This window comes from Macaca thibetana, chromosome X (assembly GCF_024542745.1).
Source record: "Macaca thibetana thibetana isolate TM-01 chromosome X, ASM2454274v1, whole genome shotgun sequence".
NCBI lineage: Eukaryota > Metazoa > Chordata > Mammalia > Primates > Cercopithecidae > Macaca > Macaca thibetana.
In genome coordinates, this window is record NC_065598.1 from 46,206,793 (window position 1) to 46,225,806 (window position 19,014).

The 19,014-nt window shown below is 44.0% G+C and overlaps 1 protein-coding gene and 1 pseudogene across 1 annotated transcript in view; both read right to left on the reverse strand.

The window, feature by feature from the left end:
* The window catches only part of SLC9A7 (solute carrier family 9 member A7), a 1,149,612-nt gene that overhangs the window by 948,313 nt on the left and 182,285 nt on the right, over positions 1 to 19,014 (reverse strand). The window lies entirely within an intron of this gene.
* On the reverse strand, positions 12,101 to 13,006 carry LOC126945609 (proliferation marker protein Ki-67-like; annotated as a pseudogene).

The window sequence follows — 19,014 nt, forward strand, 5'->3', positions numbered from 1 at the left end:
CCCAGTTGCACCCAAGACATGGAAGACTAAATGTCTGACGTTTAGCTTAAGAAGTATGAAAAAATAAGTTGAGAGGGGCCAAGCATGGTGGCTCATGCCTATAATCCCAACACTTTGGGAGGCTGAGGTGGGAGGATGACTTGAACCTAGGAGTTTGAGACCAGCCTGGGCAACATAGTAAGACTCATCACTACCAAAAAAAAAAAAAAAAAAAATCTGGGCATGGTGGCGTGTTCCTGTAGTCCCAGCTACTTAGGAAGCTAAGATGGAAGAGTCACTTGAGCCCCAGAGGTTGAGGCTGCAGTGAGGCATGATCATGCCACTACACTCCAGCCTGGGCAACAGGGTGAGACCCTGCTGCAAAAAAAAAATTATAAACCTACTTAATGCTAAGTTATAATGGTTGACAAAAATGTCAGTAGAAAGCAGAGTTCCAACATATATCCATGTATGTATGGAAAATGAAATATAAAGGTATTTTAAGTTTGTGAAAATTAATAGGATTGATGTGATGTAAATCTGTAAGGAAAAAATCCTGAACCCCTACATATTATATATAATGACAAACTCCAAGTGGATTAAAATTAAATATGAAAAATAATAAAATATAAAATATATGGGTCGGGTGCGGTGGCTCACGCCTATAATCCCAGCACTTTGAGAGGCCAAGATTGAGACCAACCTGGCCAACATGGTGAACCCCTGTCTCTACTAAAAATACAAAAATTAGCTGGGCATGGTGGCACGTGCCTGTAGTCTCAGCTACTCGGGAGGCTGAGGCAGGAGAATCGCTTGAACCCGGGAGGTGGAGGTTGCAGTGAGCTGAGATGATGCCACTACAATCCAGCCTGGTGACAGAGTGAGACTCCGTCTCAAATAAATAAATAAATATATATGTACACACACACACACGTATATATGAATATTACATGACATCATGGTGGAGCATAAACCAGAAGGACAACCCTGAAGCCATAAAATAAATCCTAGACTTCATTTAAAATATATATATATTGGAGACAGTATCACTCTGTCACCCAGACTGGATTGCAGTGGTGTGATCTCAGCTCACTGCAACCTCTGCCTCCCAGGTTCAAGGGATTCTCCTGCCTCAGCCTCCTGAGTAGCTGGGATTACAGGCATGTACCACCATGCCCAGCTAATTTTGTATTTTTAGTAGAGGTGGGGATTCTTCATGTTGGTCAGGCTGTTCTGGAACTCCAGACCTCAGGTGATCTGCCTGCTTTGGCCTCCCAAAGTGCTGGGATTACAGGCGTGAGCCACCGCACCCGGCCAGTTTTAAGTATTCTTTAGATGACAGTTGGCTGAGAGAGTTAAGCTGTTATCTGAAGACGTGAAGTCAGTAGAAAGGAATGCTTGAGTTAAGATAAGGGGGTTATGGGGGCTGAGGACCTTGTTATGTAGATGAAGGTTCGTAGGTAGCAGCCCTCAGAGAGAATAGGTGGTAAATGTCTCTTTCAGACCTTAAAGAGGTCAGACTCACAGGTAATCTCTCCTAGATCTGGGAAAGGCCTAGAAAGGGAAGGCCTGGGTGCATTAATGGAGATTCTCTACCGATTCAAATTTCCACTGCAAAAGGCAGCTTTGCAGAGCCATTTCAATGTGTTAGCCCTGTGGCAGCCATCTTAAAATATGTTAAAGAAATATATTTTGGGATAAAATAATTTGGTTTCCTTCAGTGTCTGCTATCTATCATGTGATGCTATACCAGAGTCAGGTTGGAAAGTAAGCCCCATTGTGTCAGCTTAATTTTAAAAATCTAATTAGATTTTTGTGGTTTGTAGGGCATGACTCCCCAGGCCCCTTAGATAGGAATTTCAAGATCGGAGTTTAGTCCTCATATGCCATAGGAAATCAAAAGACAAGTTATAGACTGGGAAGAATATTTGCAACTCTTAAGAAGAGAGGCGATATTGAAACTGCCTTTGCAAAAATTTTAACAGTGAGAAAATTATGACAGTGAAAGAGATCTGATCTAAACAACCCCCATCTTGCCTTTAAACTCTAAACTGGCCTTGGTCATCCCTGGGCATGGGCCAAGCTAACTTTGGGGAAAATGCAGTTTGCAGTTTAAATTATAATAGCCCTTCCCCACAACTAAAGCACCTTTGTAAAACTAATGAGGCCGGGCACAGTGGCTCACGCCTGTAATCCCAGCACTTTGGGAGGCCGAGGTGGGTGGATCACATGAAGTCAGGCATTCGAGACCAGCCTGACCAATATGGTGAAACCCCTGTCTCTACTAAAATTACAAAAATTAGCCAGGCGTGGTGATGGGCGCATATAGTCCCAGCTACTCAGGAGGCTGAGGCAGGAGAATCACTTGAACCAGGGAGGCAGAGTTTGCAGTGAGCTGAGATAGCACCACTGTACTCCAGCCTGGGCAACAGAGCAAGACTCCATCTCAAAAAAAAAAAAAAAAAAAAAGAGAGAAAATAAAGAAAGATGAAAGGGGCCTGAATTTTGCTAAGATGTAGGTGGAGTTAAATGATTAATGGCCATTGTTCCGGAGACCACAAGATTTGCAACTTCCCCTGTTACTCCTGTAAATAAATCACTATTGTAGAACCTAAGATTGGCCTTTTGAGATGTCTTTTCTGGCTTTTGCATTTATGGTGACCGAATGGCTCCACTCGGACTGGCAAGATGGACTCATGACTAAATTGGTCTTGTGGCCCCCACCCAGAAGCAGACTTGGCACACAAGGGCCGTTTTCCACACCCCTATGATTGCACTTCCAGCCAATCAGCCCCCTGTCTGACAAACTATCCTTGAAAAACCCTAACTTCTGAGTTTTCAGGGAGATTGATTTGAGTAATAATTCCATCTCCCACGTGGTGTGGCCAGCCTCATGTCAATTAAACTTTTTTTTTTTTTTTTTTTTTTTGAGATGGAGTTTCACTCTGTCACCCTGGCTGGAGCATAGTGGCATGATCTCGGCTCACTGCAACCTCCACCTCCCAGGTTCAAATGGTTTTCCTGCCTCAGCCTCCTGAGTAGCTAGGACTACGGGCACGTGCCACCATGCCTGGCTTTTTTTTTTTTTTTTTAATTTGAGACTGAGTCTCGCTCTGTCACCCAGGCTAGAGTATAATGGCATGATCTTGGCTTACTGCAACCTCTGCCTCCTGGGTTCAAGCGATTCTCCCGCCTCAGCCTCCCAAGTAGCTGGGATTACAGGCATATGCCATCATGCCCGGCTAATTTTTGTATTTTTGTAGAGACAGGATTTCACCATATTGGCCAGGCTGGTCTTGAACTCCCGACCTCAGGTGATCCACTTGCCTCGGCTTCCCAAATTGTTGGGATTACAGGCATGAGCCACCATGCCCAGCCTTAATTTTTTGTGTTTTTGGTAGAGACTGGGTTTCACCATGTTGGCCAGGCTGGTCTTGAACTCCTGGCCTCAAGTGATCCACCTGTCTCAGCCTCCCAAAGTGTTGGGATTGCAGGTGTAAGCCACCACACCCAGCCAAACTCCTTATTGCAATGCCATGGTCTCAGTAAATTGATTTTGTCTGTGCAGTGGGCAGGAAGTGTTACCAGCAGCAAATCCAACAGGTCTACAACAAACTCGATCCTTGCCCCCTTGGAGGAAAGAATTTGGCCAAGGGGCAGAAGGCAGAGTGAGAGACCAAGGTAAGTTTTAGAGCATGAGTGAGAGTTTATTAAAGAGTTTTAGAGCAGGAACTAAAGGAAGTAAAGTACACTTGGAAGAGGGTCAAGTGGGCAACTTGAGAGATCCAAGTGTACTGTTCAGCCCTTGACCTGGGGTTTTATATGCTGGCATGGTTCTGAAATTTCCATTTCTCCTCGATTTTTCCTTGGAGTGGGCTGTCTGCATGCGCCATGGCCTGCCAGCACTTGGATGAGGCTGCACTTGCAGTGTGTTTACTGAAGTTAGGCACATGCTCATTTGAGGTATTTTTCCCTTACCAGTCAAGCATTCCTAGAGGAATGTCATATACCAGTTAAACTCCGCCATTTTGCCTCTCAGTGCACATACTTGAGCCCGTTCGCCTAACTCCTGACATCTTATTTGGAAGTTGCTCATTACCAGCTTCAGGTGTTTCTATCCTTTGGGAGATTGCCCTTCTCTGGTGCCAGCTGTGACCAATTATTATTTTAGCGAGACAGTTTAACAACCACCTGACCATCACCTGATGGTTGCCTGGGAACTTGGGGGCCTTCTCCTGCCCTGTTCATGTCTGCTTGCCTACCTATTCTAACAGAAGGACCCACTGGATGATTACAATGTCTCTAAAAAGAAAAAAATCCCCACAAACTGCTATTTGTAAAATATGTAAAAGTGTACATATGTAAAAGTGAACATATGAATAGAAAATGGAAAAGGAGTCTGGGCGAGGTGGCTCACGCCTGTAATCCCAGCACTTTGGGAGGCCGAGGCAGGAGGATCACTTGAGGTCAGGAGTTCAAGATCAGCCTGGCCAACATGGTGAAACCCCGTCTCTACAAAAATACAAAAATTAACCAGGCATGATGGTGTGTGCCTGTAATCCCAGCTACTCAGGAGGTTGAGGCAGAGGTTGCAGTGAGCTGAGATCTCACCATTGCACTCCAGCCTGGGTGACAGAGTGAGACTCTGTCTCAAAAAACCAACAACAACAAAAAAGAGCTACTGTTAAAACATTTTAAAGGATAATTGATCTTAATTGCACATTGGAGAAAGAATACCCTCAAACAAAGCACAGTGGTGAATAGTATTTGCCTATGTGTTCTGGTAATTTTTCACCAGCTGAGCTAGTGTAATCATCTTGCTAAGGAAAATTTCTATAGTTCTAAGTAATCATGTTGATTTGAAATACCACTTATGCAACAAAATTGAATTGTACATCTTTTCTTCCCCCAGCAGATGGTGACATTTTATAGAATATGGAAAAATTATCCAAATGGATGAGTGAGCTATATAACTGAAATATAATTATCTCTATTTCATTTCTCATTTATCTACATCTTGAATTCATTTACAAAAAGGCATTCATCAGGAAGTAACATTTAATGACTATGCTTTCGGGGGTCATTTCTTTTTCTTTTCTTTTTTTTTTTTGACAGGGGCTCACTCTGTCACCCAGGCTGGAGTGCAAGAGTGCCATCATGGCTCACTGCAGCCTTGACATCCCAGGTTCAAGCAATCTTCCCACCTCAGCCTCCTGAGTAGCTGGAACTACAGGCACGCAGCATCACACTGGGCTATTTTAAAATTTTTCTGTAGAGACAGAGTCTCACTGTCTTGCCCAGGCTGGTCTCAAACTCCTGGGCTCAAGCAATCCTCCTTCCTCAGCCTCCCAAAGTGCTGCGATTACAGGCGTGGGCCACCAATTTGTATAGTTCCTTCCTAGGGAAGTTTCTCTGAACATGTAGAGCATGTTTTCAAAAAAGTAACATTTATGAAAAGAAGACTAAGAACAATTTTAAAAATAACTAATACAGAAAGTAGAATTTTTCAGGCCGGGCATGTAATCCCAGCACTGTACGCCTGTAATCCCAGCACTTTGGAGGCTGAGGTGGGCAGATCACTTGAGATCAGGAGTTTGAGGCCAGCCTGGCCAACATGGTGAAACCCTATCTCTACTAAAAAAAAAATACAAAAATTAGCCAGGCACGGTGCCAGGTGCCTGTAATCCCAGCTACTTGGGAGACTGAGGCAGGAGAATCACTTGACCCTGGGAGGCAGAGGTTGCAGTGAGCCAAGATTGTACCACTGCACTCCAGCCTGGGCGACAGAGCAAGACTATGTCTAAAAAATAAAAAATAAAAAAAAGTAGAATTTTTCAACATCTTCAATTCTTAGTTTGCACAGTGTTTATACTAGATATTTTCTCATCAGGTCACTTCAGCCTACCTATTTACAAAAATAAAATAGTAAGGACAAAATGCTAAAGGGGGCAAATCTGACTTTAATGTCCATCTCAGGCCAGGCGTGGTGGCTTACACTTGTAATCCCAGCACTTTGGGAGGCTGAGGTGGGAGGGTAGCTTGAGCCCAGGAGTTCAAGACCAGCCTGGACAGCATAGTGAGACCCTGTCTCTAAGAAAATGTCCACCTTTGATTTCTCTTCACTCCTTTTTTCCATGCAGGGCCTTCACTCCTCTTTGTTTCTCAGATTCCTTCTTTAGTATTATTTATTCCTTCCTTTAAGCTTCACACAGTAATGTTTGCTTCTCTACTTTCTGAGTACAGCATATAATTAAAATTCATTCTTAGGTATATGTAATTAGTATTCCCAGCTTAATGTGTATCCCAGCCCGCGGGATAGTCGAAGCAGGCCCTGGAGGAGGGGGTGGGAATTTGGGGAACAAGAGATACGAGAAATGGAGACAAGACAGTGCTCTGATCAAGTCTCTTTTAATGGCGGTAATGCAGTGCCTTATATACACTTGGAGGGAAAGGGGTTGGGCCAGAGGCGGAGATGATCTCATCGCAAAGGGCGTGACCAAGTAGGTATTGGTTTCTCTGGTCGAACGTCATGTTGCACCTGCGCTGTCAGGTAGTAATTTTCGCGGGCGCGGGAAAAATGGGTGAAGAAGAAGCAGGAAGAGCGCCATCTTTTATGAGGTATTAATACAGGGAAAAAGGTAAATCTAGGGAGAAGGTGTGGGGTGGAAATGAATATAGCTCAGGCGTTTTTAATCGTCAGTTATTATTCGCTATGGCCGGGGCGTGCAGCTCCGGACAAATGTGCCAATTATACCAGGGATATTTCATTCACTAGTTCAAACGGAACATCAATTGGATATCTCTCGTCTTTCAGGTAGTCTTGCTGAGCTCACAGTCCATCCAGAAAGAAAAACAAATTCATAACACTAATGTAAGAGGTTTTCTTTCTTTTTGAGATGGAGTCTCACTCTGTCGCCCAGGCTGGAATTCAGTGGTGCGATCTCAGCTCACCGCAACCTCCACCTCCTGGGTTCAAGTGATTCTCCTGCCTCAGCCACCTGAGTAGCTGGGATTATAGGCACCCACTACCAAGCCTAGCTAATTTTTTTGTATTTCTAGTAGAGATGGGGTTTCACCATGTTGGCCAGGCTGGTCTTGAACTCCTTACCTCAAGTGATCCACCCACCTCAGCCTCCCAAAGTGCTGGGATTACAGGCATGAGCCACCATGCCTGGCCATAAGAGATGTTTTAATGCAGGTATGTACAAGATGGAAACCTAGAAAATGAATCATTAATTCTGTTGAATGAACTTTATATGTGAGCTTCAAATTTAAGTGAGATATGACAGACTGAAATGTGAACAAAAGGTATTTTAGGCAGAGGGAACAACTTGAGCTCAGATATAGAAGCATCAAACTGTTCAGCATTTTTGTGAAACCCAGAAAAGTCTGACTAGAACACACAGTATTTTTTTTTTTTTTTTTTTGAGGCGGAGTCTCGCTCTGTTGCCCAGGCTGGAGTGCAGTGGCCGGATCTCAGCTCACTGCAAGCTCCGCCTCCCGGGTATACGCCATTCTCCTGCCTCAGCCTCCCGAGTAGCTGGGACTACAGGCGCCCGCCACCTCGCCCGGCTAGTTTTTTTTGTATTTTTTAGCAGAGACGGGGTCTCACTGTGTTAGCCAGGATGGTCTCGATCTCCTGACCTCGTGATCCACCCGTCTCGGCCTCCCAAAGTGCTGGGATTACAGGCTTGAGCCACCGCGCCCGGCCTGAACACACAGTATTAAACAGTCAGTGTGCCAACAGAATTGGGATACAGGATGGAGGAGGAAGAGAGAGGAAGCAGTGGAAAGAGACTGCAGAGGTAGATGAGAGCCAGACTGGGAAAATCCTTAGAAGGCAAGCCAAGGAATAAGAACAGCACTGTAAAAACCCTTATGAGGTGTCCTAAGGAGTGTGGACTTGATTCTGCAGGCCCCAGATAGCCTTCTTAAGAAGGTGTGGAGATAGTAGAGGATGGAAGCAGAAAGACTAATTAAGAGATGATGGATCACACAAAGCTAGAGAGGAAAAGCACAATGTGGATTGATGAATGGTGGCATCTTGTTTGGGGGAAAGTTAATGATGGAGGCATATTTAAGAGGTATTTGCATGGTAGACTTACGGGGCTAGGATGACTGATTGGATGTGGTGCCTGAGAAAGGGAGAGGCATGCACAAAGATGACTGCGGGGTTTCTAATTCTGGCATCTTGCTGTGTAATAATAACATTCAAAACAGAAATTCATGAGGAATAGCAGATTTGTAGAGGGTTGTAGAGGATTTGCTTGGGGACAAGATGAATGTGAGGTACCTGGGTTGGGGGGACATCAGGTAGAGGTGCTGAGTCAGAATTGGAAACATGAGACTAACTGGAGTTCAGGAGATAAATTCAGGAGATGATTTTTGTTTGGGTGGGGGAGGGACGGAGTTTTGCTCTTATCACCCAGGCTAGAGTACAATGGCGTGATCTTGGCTCACTGCAACCTCCGCCTCCCGGGTTCAAGCGATTCTCCTGCCTCAGCCTCCCAAGTAGCTGGGATTACAGGCAGGCACCACCGTGCCTGGCTAATTTTTGTATTTTTAGTAGAAACCGGGTTTCACCATGTTGGCCAGGCTGGTCTCGAACTCGTGACCTCAGGTGATCCATCTGCCTCGGCCTCCCAAAATGCTGAGATTACAGGCATAAGCCACCATGCCCAGCCTGGAGATGATATTTAAGAGTGAATAATGTAAACTTGTTGGGAGAAGCCATGGGAATTGAAAATCTCAGGTGGTTGAGTACAAGAAGAGGGCGCCCAGCATGGAACCTTGGATTCCCAATATTTTAGGTTAGGTGGAGGCTATGAAGAGGATTAAGGAGAAAGAAATGAAGCCATGTTTAAGTACGGAAGATGGTGAGAAACTCCTCTCACAGCACAACTTGTATACTCACGGGAGATGGAGTGGTATACAGTGATATCCTAACAATCTCTCTAGAGTAATCCTTGCCCCACTTTGACCAGAGCTTGGAAGCTTGTCCAGTCTTCACATTAGAAAGTCAACATTTTAAGAATATGAAGAAGTAAGAGTGTTATAAAAGATGCCTGACCTACACTATGTAATTAATTTTCCTTTTTGTTAAGAAAATGTTGAAATTAACAAACGTGGCTGGGGGCAGTGGCACACGCCTGTAATCCCAGCACTTTGGGAAGCTAAGGCAGGAGGATCGCTTGAGCCCAGGAGTTCAAGACCAGCCTGGGCAACATAGTGAGACCCCCATCTCTACAAAAATAAACAAAATTAGCCGGGTGTGGTGGCACATGCCTGTGGTCCCAGCTACTTGGGAGGCTGAGGTGGGAGGATTGCTTGAGCCCCCGAGATTGGGGCTGCAGTGAGCTATGATTGCCGCCACTGCACTCCAGTCTGGGAGTCAGAATGAGTACCCATCTCTAATATATATATCTATATACCCTAAAACTAAGTTCTATTACAATTTGTGTTTTCCTTCTTATAAAATAAATTATACATATTATCACAAGGAAGAAAAATGTGTAAAATTAGAAAAAATTCCCATGAGAAGCCACTCTTTGCCCAGAAAATATGTTTATTTATTGATTTATGTTTTTATTAGAAAACTCAAAAGGACCTGATAAGTGTCCTGCCACTGGATTTCAACAGGAAATCACCATTTCTGCCCTCTGGGAGATAGTAAAAAAGATGGGAATACCTCCTCGTTTGAAGAGGTCAGGAAGTGTGGTAGATGCTGTCCAGATTCCCTTCTGGAATGAAGGAAGTATTCTCCAACTGCTGGGAGCGGTGCCCACAGAAAACCCTCAGCTGTCAGCAACTTCAGTGATTGCCTTGGCTAAAAAGAGCGGCCTCACCCAAAGTTGCATCCTTCTAGGGGTCAGCCTGCATCTAATAGCTGAAAAACAGGGGGCCCAGCCCTCTCCCCTCAACAAGAGACAACTCCGAATAACCACCTCAACTTCAAAGATCACCATGTGGTAGACCAAGAGAGACAATGTTGGGCTTGTGCTGCCCCCTGACTTCCCCCTCTGCCCAATCCTATATCCTTCCCTTCCCTTCAAAAGATGTTGATCCCAAGGGCCCGCTCTAATAAATCTCCTGGGTACAGAGTTTGAAAGCAGCCTGGCCAACATGGTGAAACCCCATCTCTACTGGAAATACAAAAATTAGCCGGGTGTGGTGGTGGGTACCTGTTATCCCAGCTACTTGGGAGGCTGAGGCAGGAGAATCGCTTGAGCCTGGGAGGCAGAGGTTGCAGTGAGTAGAGATCGTGCCATTCCACTCCAGCCCGGGTGACAGAGCGAGACTCCATTTCAAAAAAACAAAACAAAAAAATCTCCTGGGTGCTAATCTTCATCTCAGAGTCTGCCTCCCAGAGAACTCAACCTATAATGTGGGTGAAATCGCAGAGCTTGGACAAGGCTTGCAGGCAAACCCTATATCTACCTTTTCATCCATTAGAGCTCAGAAGCTCAAGGCAGCTTGGGCATTGGAAGTAGAGCCATGATTACCTGGGGTTTATTTTATTTTATTTTAAAATTTATCTTCAGTAAATTTCATTCTTTTTGGTGTATAGTTCTATGAATTTTGACAAACTCACCAAGCCATGTAACTACTACCACAGTCAAGATGCAGAAGAATTCTAATTCCCCCCAAAGAACTACCTAATGCTGTCCCATTATGGTTGATTCCTCTACTCTGTGCTTAATCCCTGGAAAGAACTAATCTGTTCTCTGTCAATATACTTATGCATATTCCAGAATGTCGTATAAATGGGATAATACAGAATGTAGACTTTTGAGCCAGCTTCTTTCTCAGAGAATAAAGTATTTGAGATTCAGCCACGTCATTGTCTGTATCAATAGTCTGTTCCTTTTTATTGCTGAGTAGCATTCCATTGTATGGTTGATCACAATTTGTTTCTCCATTCACCAGTTGCTTCCAATTTTTAGCAATTATGACTAAAGCTGCTATCAACATTTGCATATAGGATTTTGTGTGAACATAAGTTTTCATTTCTTTTAAGGAAATATGTAGGCATGGAATTCGTGGAACATGTGGTAAGTATATTTTTAACTTTATTTTAAAAACCTGCCAAACTGTTTTTCCAAAGTGGCTGAACCATTTTTGCATTCCCACTAGCAATGTATGAATGTTCCAGTTGTTCTACAGCCTGGCCAGCATTGGTATTATCAGTTTTTTTAAGCCATTGCAATAGGTGCGTCAGTAGTATTTCATTGTGGCTTTAATTTGCATTTTACTGTTGATGTTGAGCAGCTTGTTCATTTCCTTATAGACATCTGCATATCTTCTTTGGTGAAAAGGCTGTTCAAATATTTTGCCCATTTTTTGTGTGTGTTTATCACAAAACTAACTTTATTATATTTTTCCCAGTTAGATTTATTTGCTAAATGTCTTCACTGCCCCGGTGACTTCTGGTTCTTATTTTCTTGACACACACAATGTCCTCAGCCTTTTTTTTTTTTTTTTTTTTTTGAGACGGAGTCTTGCTCTGTTGCCCAGGCTGGAGTGCGGTGGCGTGATCTTGGCTCACTGCAAGCTCCGCCTCCCGGGTTCACGCCATTCTCCTGCCTCAGCCTCCCAAGTAACTGGGACTACAGGTGCCCGCCACCACGCCCAGCTAATTTTTTGTATTTTTAGTAGAGACGCGGTTTCACCATGTTAGCCAGGATGGTCTCGATCTCCTGACCTCGTGATCCGCCCGCCTCAGCCTCCCAAAGTGCTGGGATTACAGGCATGAGCCCTGCGCCCAGCCCTCAGTCTTCTTTGGATTTTCTGCACGCCTCTTGACATTCCACGTTACTCTGTGCAGATTCACTCTCCAAAGTGCTCACTGCAGACTGGCTTTTCATCTTTCTTGATCTCAAACACATGGAGTCTGAATTTCCTGCTTCTCTTTTCCCTTCCTGATTCTACATGAGAACCCCCCGCTACTCTTCTGCCCTGTGCTCTCCTCTGCCACTTTAGGCTGGGAGCTCTTATTCTTTCTAACAGACCTCAAGCACCTTTTGTTTTCACTGACGTTGCCCCTAGGTATAGGTTTCTGGGCTCCATCATCTGGATTTTGAATGTCCATGTCTTGAGAGGTCTTCATGGGCTTCTTTTCATTTCAGTTTATTGGAATTCTTTCTGCTAACACAATTACCTCAGTTATTTTCTGTTCTACATCAGTCTTATTTTGGCGTCTGGAGCGCAGGGACATTCCCTTATTTTCAGGGACTGAGTTTTGTAATTCGTATTACTCTTTGTTGGTTTTCATGTTATTGCTGTTCAGATCTTCTGCAGGTTCAATTCTTTTTGCAGAAGTCCTCAGACTTCTCTTCATGATGAGCAAGGGTGATTTGCCTCTCACCCTGGGAGCAACCCTCTGCTTCTTGCTGGCTGGCAGCTCCTCTATGATTTCCTCTGGTGCAGGCATGCAGTGCGGCCTCTTGGTTCCTATGACACTTCCATCTTTTCCATATCCCCTCTTGAAGGGCAGTGGGGACAGGGAGGTGTTGCTTTTGCTTTGTGATTTTACAGGGTCTCTGGTGCCTACCAGGTCTCCCACGGGTTCTACTTTAGGGGCCTGAAGAACTCTTCTGGATATTTTTAGAGGTTTTCCACTGTCAGGTGCTGGCTTTGGAGTGCTTGTAAAGCTATCAGCACCATTTGCCAGTTCCTCAGTGTGGCCTGGTGTTTGTGAGAGCTCTTGGAAGCTGGCCAGATCTTCCAGGGGTTGGGCCTTTTCCTTAGGCACTGTTGGCCATCTCCTGCTGCCAGTTACATTTTCTGGGTTCAGCTTCTGCTTTGGGGGTTGCTTAAATGCTTTCATGCCTTTGCCCTCACCTGCTGGTTCTTTGTTGGTGTGCGTGGTCTCCCCTGATGTTTGTGTGAGCGTGCCAACTGCTAACAGCTCTTCTTTCACTTCTACTTTCTGGCCACAAGCCCTGGGCCATCTCTTTGAGCTTGTTGCAGTGTCTACTAGTTCTGGTGGTGATTTGTAGGGTATTTTGGTGGTTTTGTCATGAGTCATTGATTCTTCAGTATAACCTGGTACTGGGTCTTTGAAGCCGGCCAGGTCTTCTAGGGCTTGGGCCTTTTCCCTGGGTGCTCTTGGCCATCTCCTGCTGCCAGTTACACTTGCTGCTGGAGCCAGTGTCTGCTTTGCAGATTCCTTATATGCTTTGATGCCTTTATCTTCACCTATTGGTTCTTTGTCTGCTTCCACAGTTTCTTGCCCATTTTTATATTGGATTGTTTGTTTCCTTATTGTTTCAAGAGCTCGTTGTATATTCTGGATACAAGTCCTTTGTTAGATATGTTATTTATAAATATTTTCTCCCAGTATATTGTATTTTCATCCTCTTAACATCTTTTGTTGAGCAACGGCTCATAATTTTCATGAAGTCCAACTTATCAAATTTTTCTGTTACGGATAGTGCTTTTGGTGTCATATCTAAGAATTATTGGCCTAACTCCAGAAAACAAAGACTTTCTTCTGTGTTTTCTTCTAAAAGTTATACATCTTACATTTAGGTCTATGATTGATTTTTTTTTTTTTTTTTTTTTTTTTTTTTAGACAGAGTGTCGGTCTGTCACCCAGGCTGGAGTGCAGTGGTGCGATCACTGCTGACTGCAACCTCCCCCTCCCGGGCTTAAGCCATCCTCCCACCTCAACCTCCCAAGTAGCTCCCAGGCATGTGCCACCATGCCCAGCTAATTTTTTTTTTAATTTTATTTTTTGTAGAGATAGAGTTTCACCATGTTGCCCAGACTGGTCTCAAACTCCTGGATTCAAGCAATCCACCTGCCTTGGCCTCCCAAAAAGCTGGGATTACAGGTATGAGCCACCAGGCCCAGCCAGGTCTATGATTGATTTTAAGTGAATTTTTGTAAAAACTATGGGCAAATTTCTGCACTCTCTATTCTATTACATTGACCTATGTATCCATCCTTGCACCAATACCACACTGTCTTGATTACTGTGGCTTTATAGTAAGTCTCAAATTTAAGTAGCATGAATCTTCCAATTTTGTTCTTATTTTTAAAAACTGTTTTGAATATTCTAATTTCTTTGCCTCTCCATGTAAATTTTAGAGTCACCATGCTGATATCTACCAAGAATCCTGCTGGGATTTGGACTGGAATTGTGTTGAATCTATAGATAAATTTTTAGAGTATTGACATCTTAACAATATTGAGTCTTCCAATCCATGAACACAGTGCTCCAGACCTTTCTAAATCTCCATATATTTAGCTCTCTTTTATTTCCTTCATCATTGTTTTGTAGTTTTCAGCACATAGATCTAGGACATATTTGTTAAATTTACACCTAAGTATTTCATTTCTCTGGTATTATTTCTATTTTCTTTTCTCTTCTTTTCTTTTTAGATTGAGTCTCGCTCTCTTCCCCAGGCTGGAGTGCGGTGGCACGACCTCAGCTCACTGCAACCTCTGCTTCCTGGATTTAAGCGTTCTTGTGCCTCGGCCTCCGGAGTAGCTGGGATTACAGGCGCCTGCCACCACGCCCGGTTAATTTTTGTATTTTTAGTAGAGACAGGGTTTCACCATGTTGCCCAGGTCTCAAATTCCTGACCGCAAGTAATCAGCTGCCTTGCCTCCCAAAGCTCTGGGATTACAGGCGTGAGCCGCTGCACCTGGCCTTCTTTGGTATTATTGTAAATAGTGCTTGTGGTGAGAAGGATAATGGCCCCTAAAGATATCCATGTCCTGATCCTTGGAACCTCTGTTTATGTTATCTTACATGATGTACTGGGCTGAATGGTGGCTCTCACAGATAGGTCAAGTCAATATCATGGAGATGTCAATTCTCCTTCCTATGTTATGTTATAAACTTACCAACTCTCAGTAAGAATACCAATAAGCTTTTATTCTGGACCTAAACAAGTTGATACTAAAGTTCATATGAAAAAATAAATATGCAAGAATAGCTACATGGTCTAAGTTTCTTGGACCCATCATGTTCCATTTCCACTTCATTCAATCAGGTCCTTCTCCACCTTCAGCTCTCTGCTCAAGCATCCCTTGTGGGAAGTCTTTACCACTACTACTACTGCTACTACTACTACTACTACTACTCACATACACACACACACACACACACACACACACACACACAGAGAGAGACAGAGAGAAGACAGAGAGAGAGAGATGGAGTGAGAGAGACAGAGACAGAGAGAGAGAGAGAGTTTGTGTGTCTGGGCAGATTTTTTTTGAGTCTCGCTCTGTTGCCCAGTCTGGAGTGCGGTGGCACAATCTCAGCTCACTGCAACCTCCACCTCCCAGGTTGAAGCAGTTCTCCTGCCTCAGCCTCCTGAGTAGCTGGGACTACAGGCGCTTGCCACCACACCTGGCTAATTTGTATTTTTTAGTAGAGACAGGGTTTCACCATCTTGGCCAGCCTGGTCTCGAACTCCTGACCTCAAGTGATCCACCCGCCTCGGCCTCCCAAAGTGCTGGGATTACAGGTGTGAGCCACTGTGCCCAGCCCTGGGGCAGACCTTTATGTTATACATTCTCACAGAACTGTGTTCCTCTCCTTCAAGCACTTGGTTCAGTTTGGGGTTATTCACACATTAGGAGATTGATTTGGTTAAAGTTGGTCTCCTCTCTCAGGCTGGAAGGGACAACAGGGTCAGGGACTGTTTTGCTCATTGTGTACCTCCTCTGCCCAGCACAACCCCAGATACATGATTGCACTTGATACATATTTTTGAATAAATATTTGAATACATAAGAAAAAGTCTGGTCTCTAGGTCCATTGTTTCGAAAGTAGTAAAGATGTGATTTTAGCACCTCTGTTTATAATGTTGGAAACCTGATGAAAAACAGAAAAGGAGATTGTAGAGGTAGATTAGAGCCAGACTGTGAAAATCCTTAGAAGGCATGCTGGCCAGGAGCAGTGGCTCACACCTGTAATCCCCGCGCTTTGAGAGGCCAAGGCAGGAGAAGCGCTTGAGCTTAGGAGTTTGAGACCAGCCTGGGCAACAGAGTGAGACCTCATCTCCATAAAATATTAAAAAATTAGCCAGGTCTGGTGACACACACCTGTGGTCTCAGCTACTCAGGAGGCTGAGGTGAGAAGATCCTTTGAGCCTGGGAGGTCGAGGCTTTAGTGAGCCATGATCACACCCGTGTACTCCAGCCTGGGTGACAGAGCAAGATCCTGTCAGAGAGAGAGAGAGAAGGAGAAAGAGAGAGAGCGAGAGTGAGCGAGAGACAGAGAGAGAGAGAGAGAGAGAATAGCAGAATAAACGAATCAAAAGAAATCCATTTTTTCTTTTTCTCAGTCTAAAATCCGAGTGTTATTTTTTTCTCAGCCAAGCAGACAGATTCTGCCTTCCCAATCTCTATCCATCTTTTTCTTTCCAACTGCCATCTATTTCAAATTCTCTGCTCTTTCTTTCTGTCCCAATAGGTCTTCCTCTCTCAATCCCAATCCATGGGATCCCAGCAAGACTATTTTTGGAAAGTCATATCTGCTAACGTTACTTACTCCCTCAACACAAATCATCAGTAGTTTGCTATCAAAGCTCAAATGCAAAAGTGCTTCTTCCCAGCAGTCAATCAGACAACAAATGCTTATTGAGCACCTACTGTGTGCTTGACACCATGATAAGGTCTGGCATTCAAGACCTCTAACAACATAATTTTCAAACCTTAATGATTAGCATCATTATCCAAAGACCAATTGGAAGCCAAGACAGATTCTGAGCAGAGAAATGGCATGACCAAAATATATCACTGATTAAAAATTAGGCCAGGTGCAGTGGCTCACGCCTCTAATCTCAACACTTTGGGAGGTTGAAGCAGGCAGACCACTTGAGCCCAGGAGTTCAAGACCAGCCTGGGCAACATGGTGAAATCCCATCTCTACAAAAAAAAGTAGCCAGGCGTGGTGGTGCGCGCCTGTAATCCCAGCTACTCGGGAGGCTGAGGAGAGAGGATCACTTGAGCCCAAGAGGCAGAGGTTTCAGTGAGCTAAGATCACACCACTGCACTCCATGCTCGGTGACAGAGTAAGTCCCAGTCTCAAAAAAATAAATAAATAAATAAAAATAAAAGAGGGAAAAATAGAAACAGAGACTGGCTAGGCAGTTTTTACACTGTTCTAGGGGACAGTTGGTCCTCTGAGCTAAGGTAGTAGCAATGGCAATGAAGATAAGTGAACGATTTGAAAGGACATTCAGGAGGTAAAACCAACCTGACTTGGTGATAGATTGGATTGAAAAAGAAGGACTGAGGAAGAGGGAGATACCCAGAACGGCTCCTAAGTTTCTGACTGCATAATAGAATAGATGGTTTTGTCATTCACATATTAAAATTGATATGACATTGAGGCAACCAAGAGGGAATGTCAAGTGGGCAACTGGACTTTTAGGTGTGGAGCCCCAAGGAGAGGCCTGGGCTGGAAATGTCAATTTGGAGTCACTGAAGAGATCATAGAGTGAAAAGGAAGAGGGCCTGGGGAATCAGCTTCCCACAGCAGCAACAATGGTACCGACTCATAAGACTTAAAGCTTACTCTATGGGATGCACTGCTCTGGATACACACACACACACCCCACACCCAGTCATGCACTGCTTAATGATGGGGATGCATTCCAAGGAATGTGCTGTTAGGCAATTTCATCATTGTGCAAACATCATAAAGTGTACTTACACAAACCTAGATGGGATAGCCTATTACACACCTAGGCTATATGTACAGCATGCTACTGTACTGAATACTGTAGACAGTTGTAACACGAGATGGTATTTGTGCATCTAAACATATCATCTAAACATAGAAAAGGTACAATAAAAATAAGGTATTAGAATCTTATGGGACCTCCCTTGTATATGCAGCTCATCATTGACAAAACATCAGGTGGCACATGACTGCATATATATATATATATATAACTGAATTCTTACAACAACCCTGAAGGATAGGGCAGGATAGGTACTACTAGAACTAATGTCTGATAAATGAGGCACAGAGAGGTTAACTTACTTGCCCAAGGCCATGGAGCTGGAAGTGGTGGAGCTGGCCTATGAACTTGGGTGGCCTCACTCCAAAGGTCAGTCTCCCAAATGCTATGCTCCAAAGGTGCAGCTATGAACTAGGAGAACGGTTCACATGTGATGTCACAGAAGTTAGCAGAAGAGATGGTTTGAAGGTGGGAGCTGTCAACAGTGTTAAATGTTATTGATACATATGTACACTTAACAATGTGTCAGTTAAAAATGTTATTGAAAGGTCAAGTAAGGTGAGCCATGAAAGTGTCCTGGATTCAGTAACATGGCACCCGGCATGGTGGCTCACATTTGTTATCCCAGCACTTTGAGAGGCCAACGTAGGAGGATTACTTGAGCCCCGGAGTTGGAGACCAGCCTGGAATACATAGGAAGACCCCGTATCTACACAAATGAAAAATAAAAAAGTTAGCTGGGAGTGGTGGTGTGAGTCTGTGATCCTAGCTAAACTCAATTAAAAAAAAAAAAAAAAACCCACGGAAGCCATTGATAAGCTTCGAAAGAGCTGATGATGTGGCAATATGGGGGCAGAACTCAGATTGGAGTGTGCTGAGGAATTGTTCCCAGACCAAACCGAGGGTCTCAGCCCGATTACAAGATGCAAGTGAACTGGGAAAGAAGAGAGTTTTTATTTCTGTAACGGTATAGGGAGAAAGCCTGGAAATTGTCACCAGACCAACTCAAAATTACAAAGTTTTCCAGAGCTTACATACCTCCTAAGCTATATGTCTATGTGTAAGTGTGCATTCATCTAAAGACATAGGTGATTCACTTCTAATCTATAATTAAGATCTGAGTCCTGAAGACCTTCCTCTGGAGCCTCAGTAAATTTACTGAATCCAAATGGATCCAGGTGCTAGGGTGATTACCCTTATCTTATCTCCTGCTAAATCATGGAGGTTTGGGGAGTTCCTTCAGACCCCTAATAAAACGTGTTTAATCTTTTAAAATTTTATTTTATCTTTTTGAGACAGCGTCTCACTCTGTTGCCCAGGCTGGAGT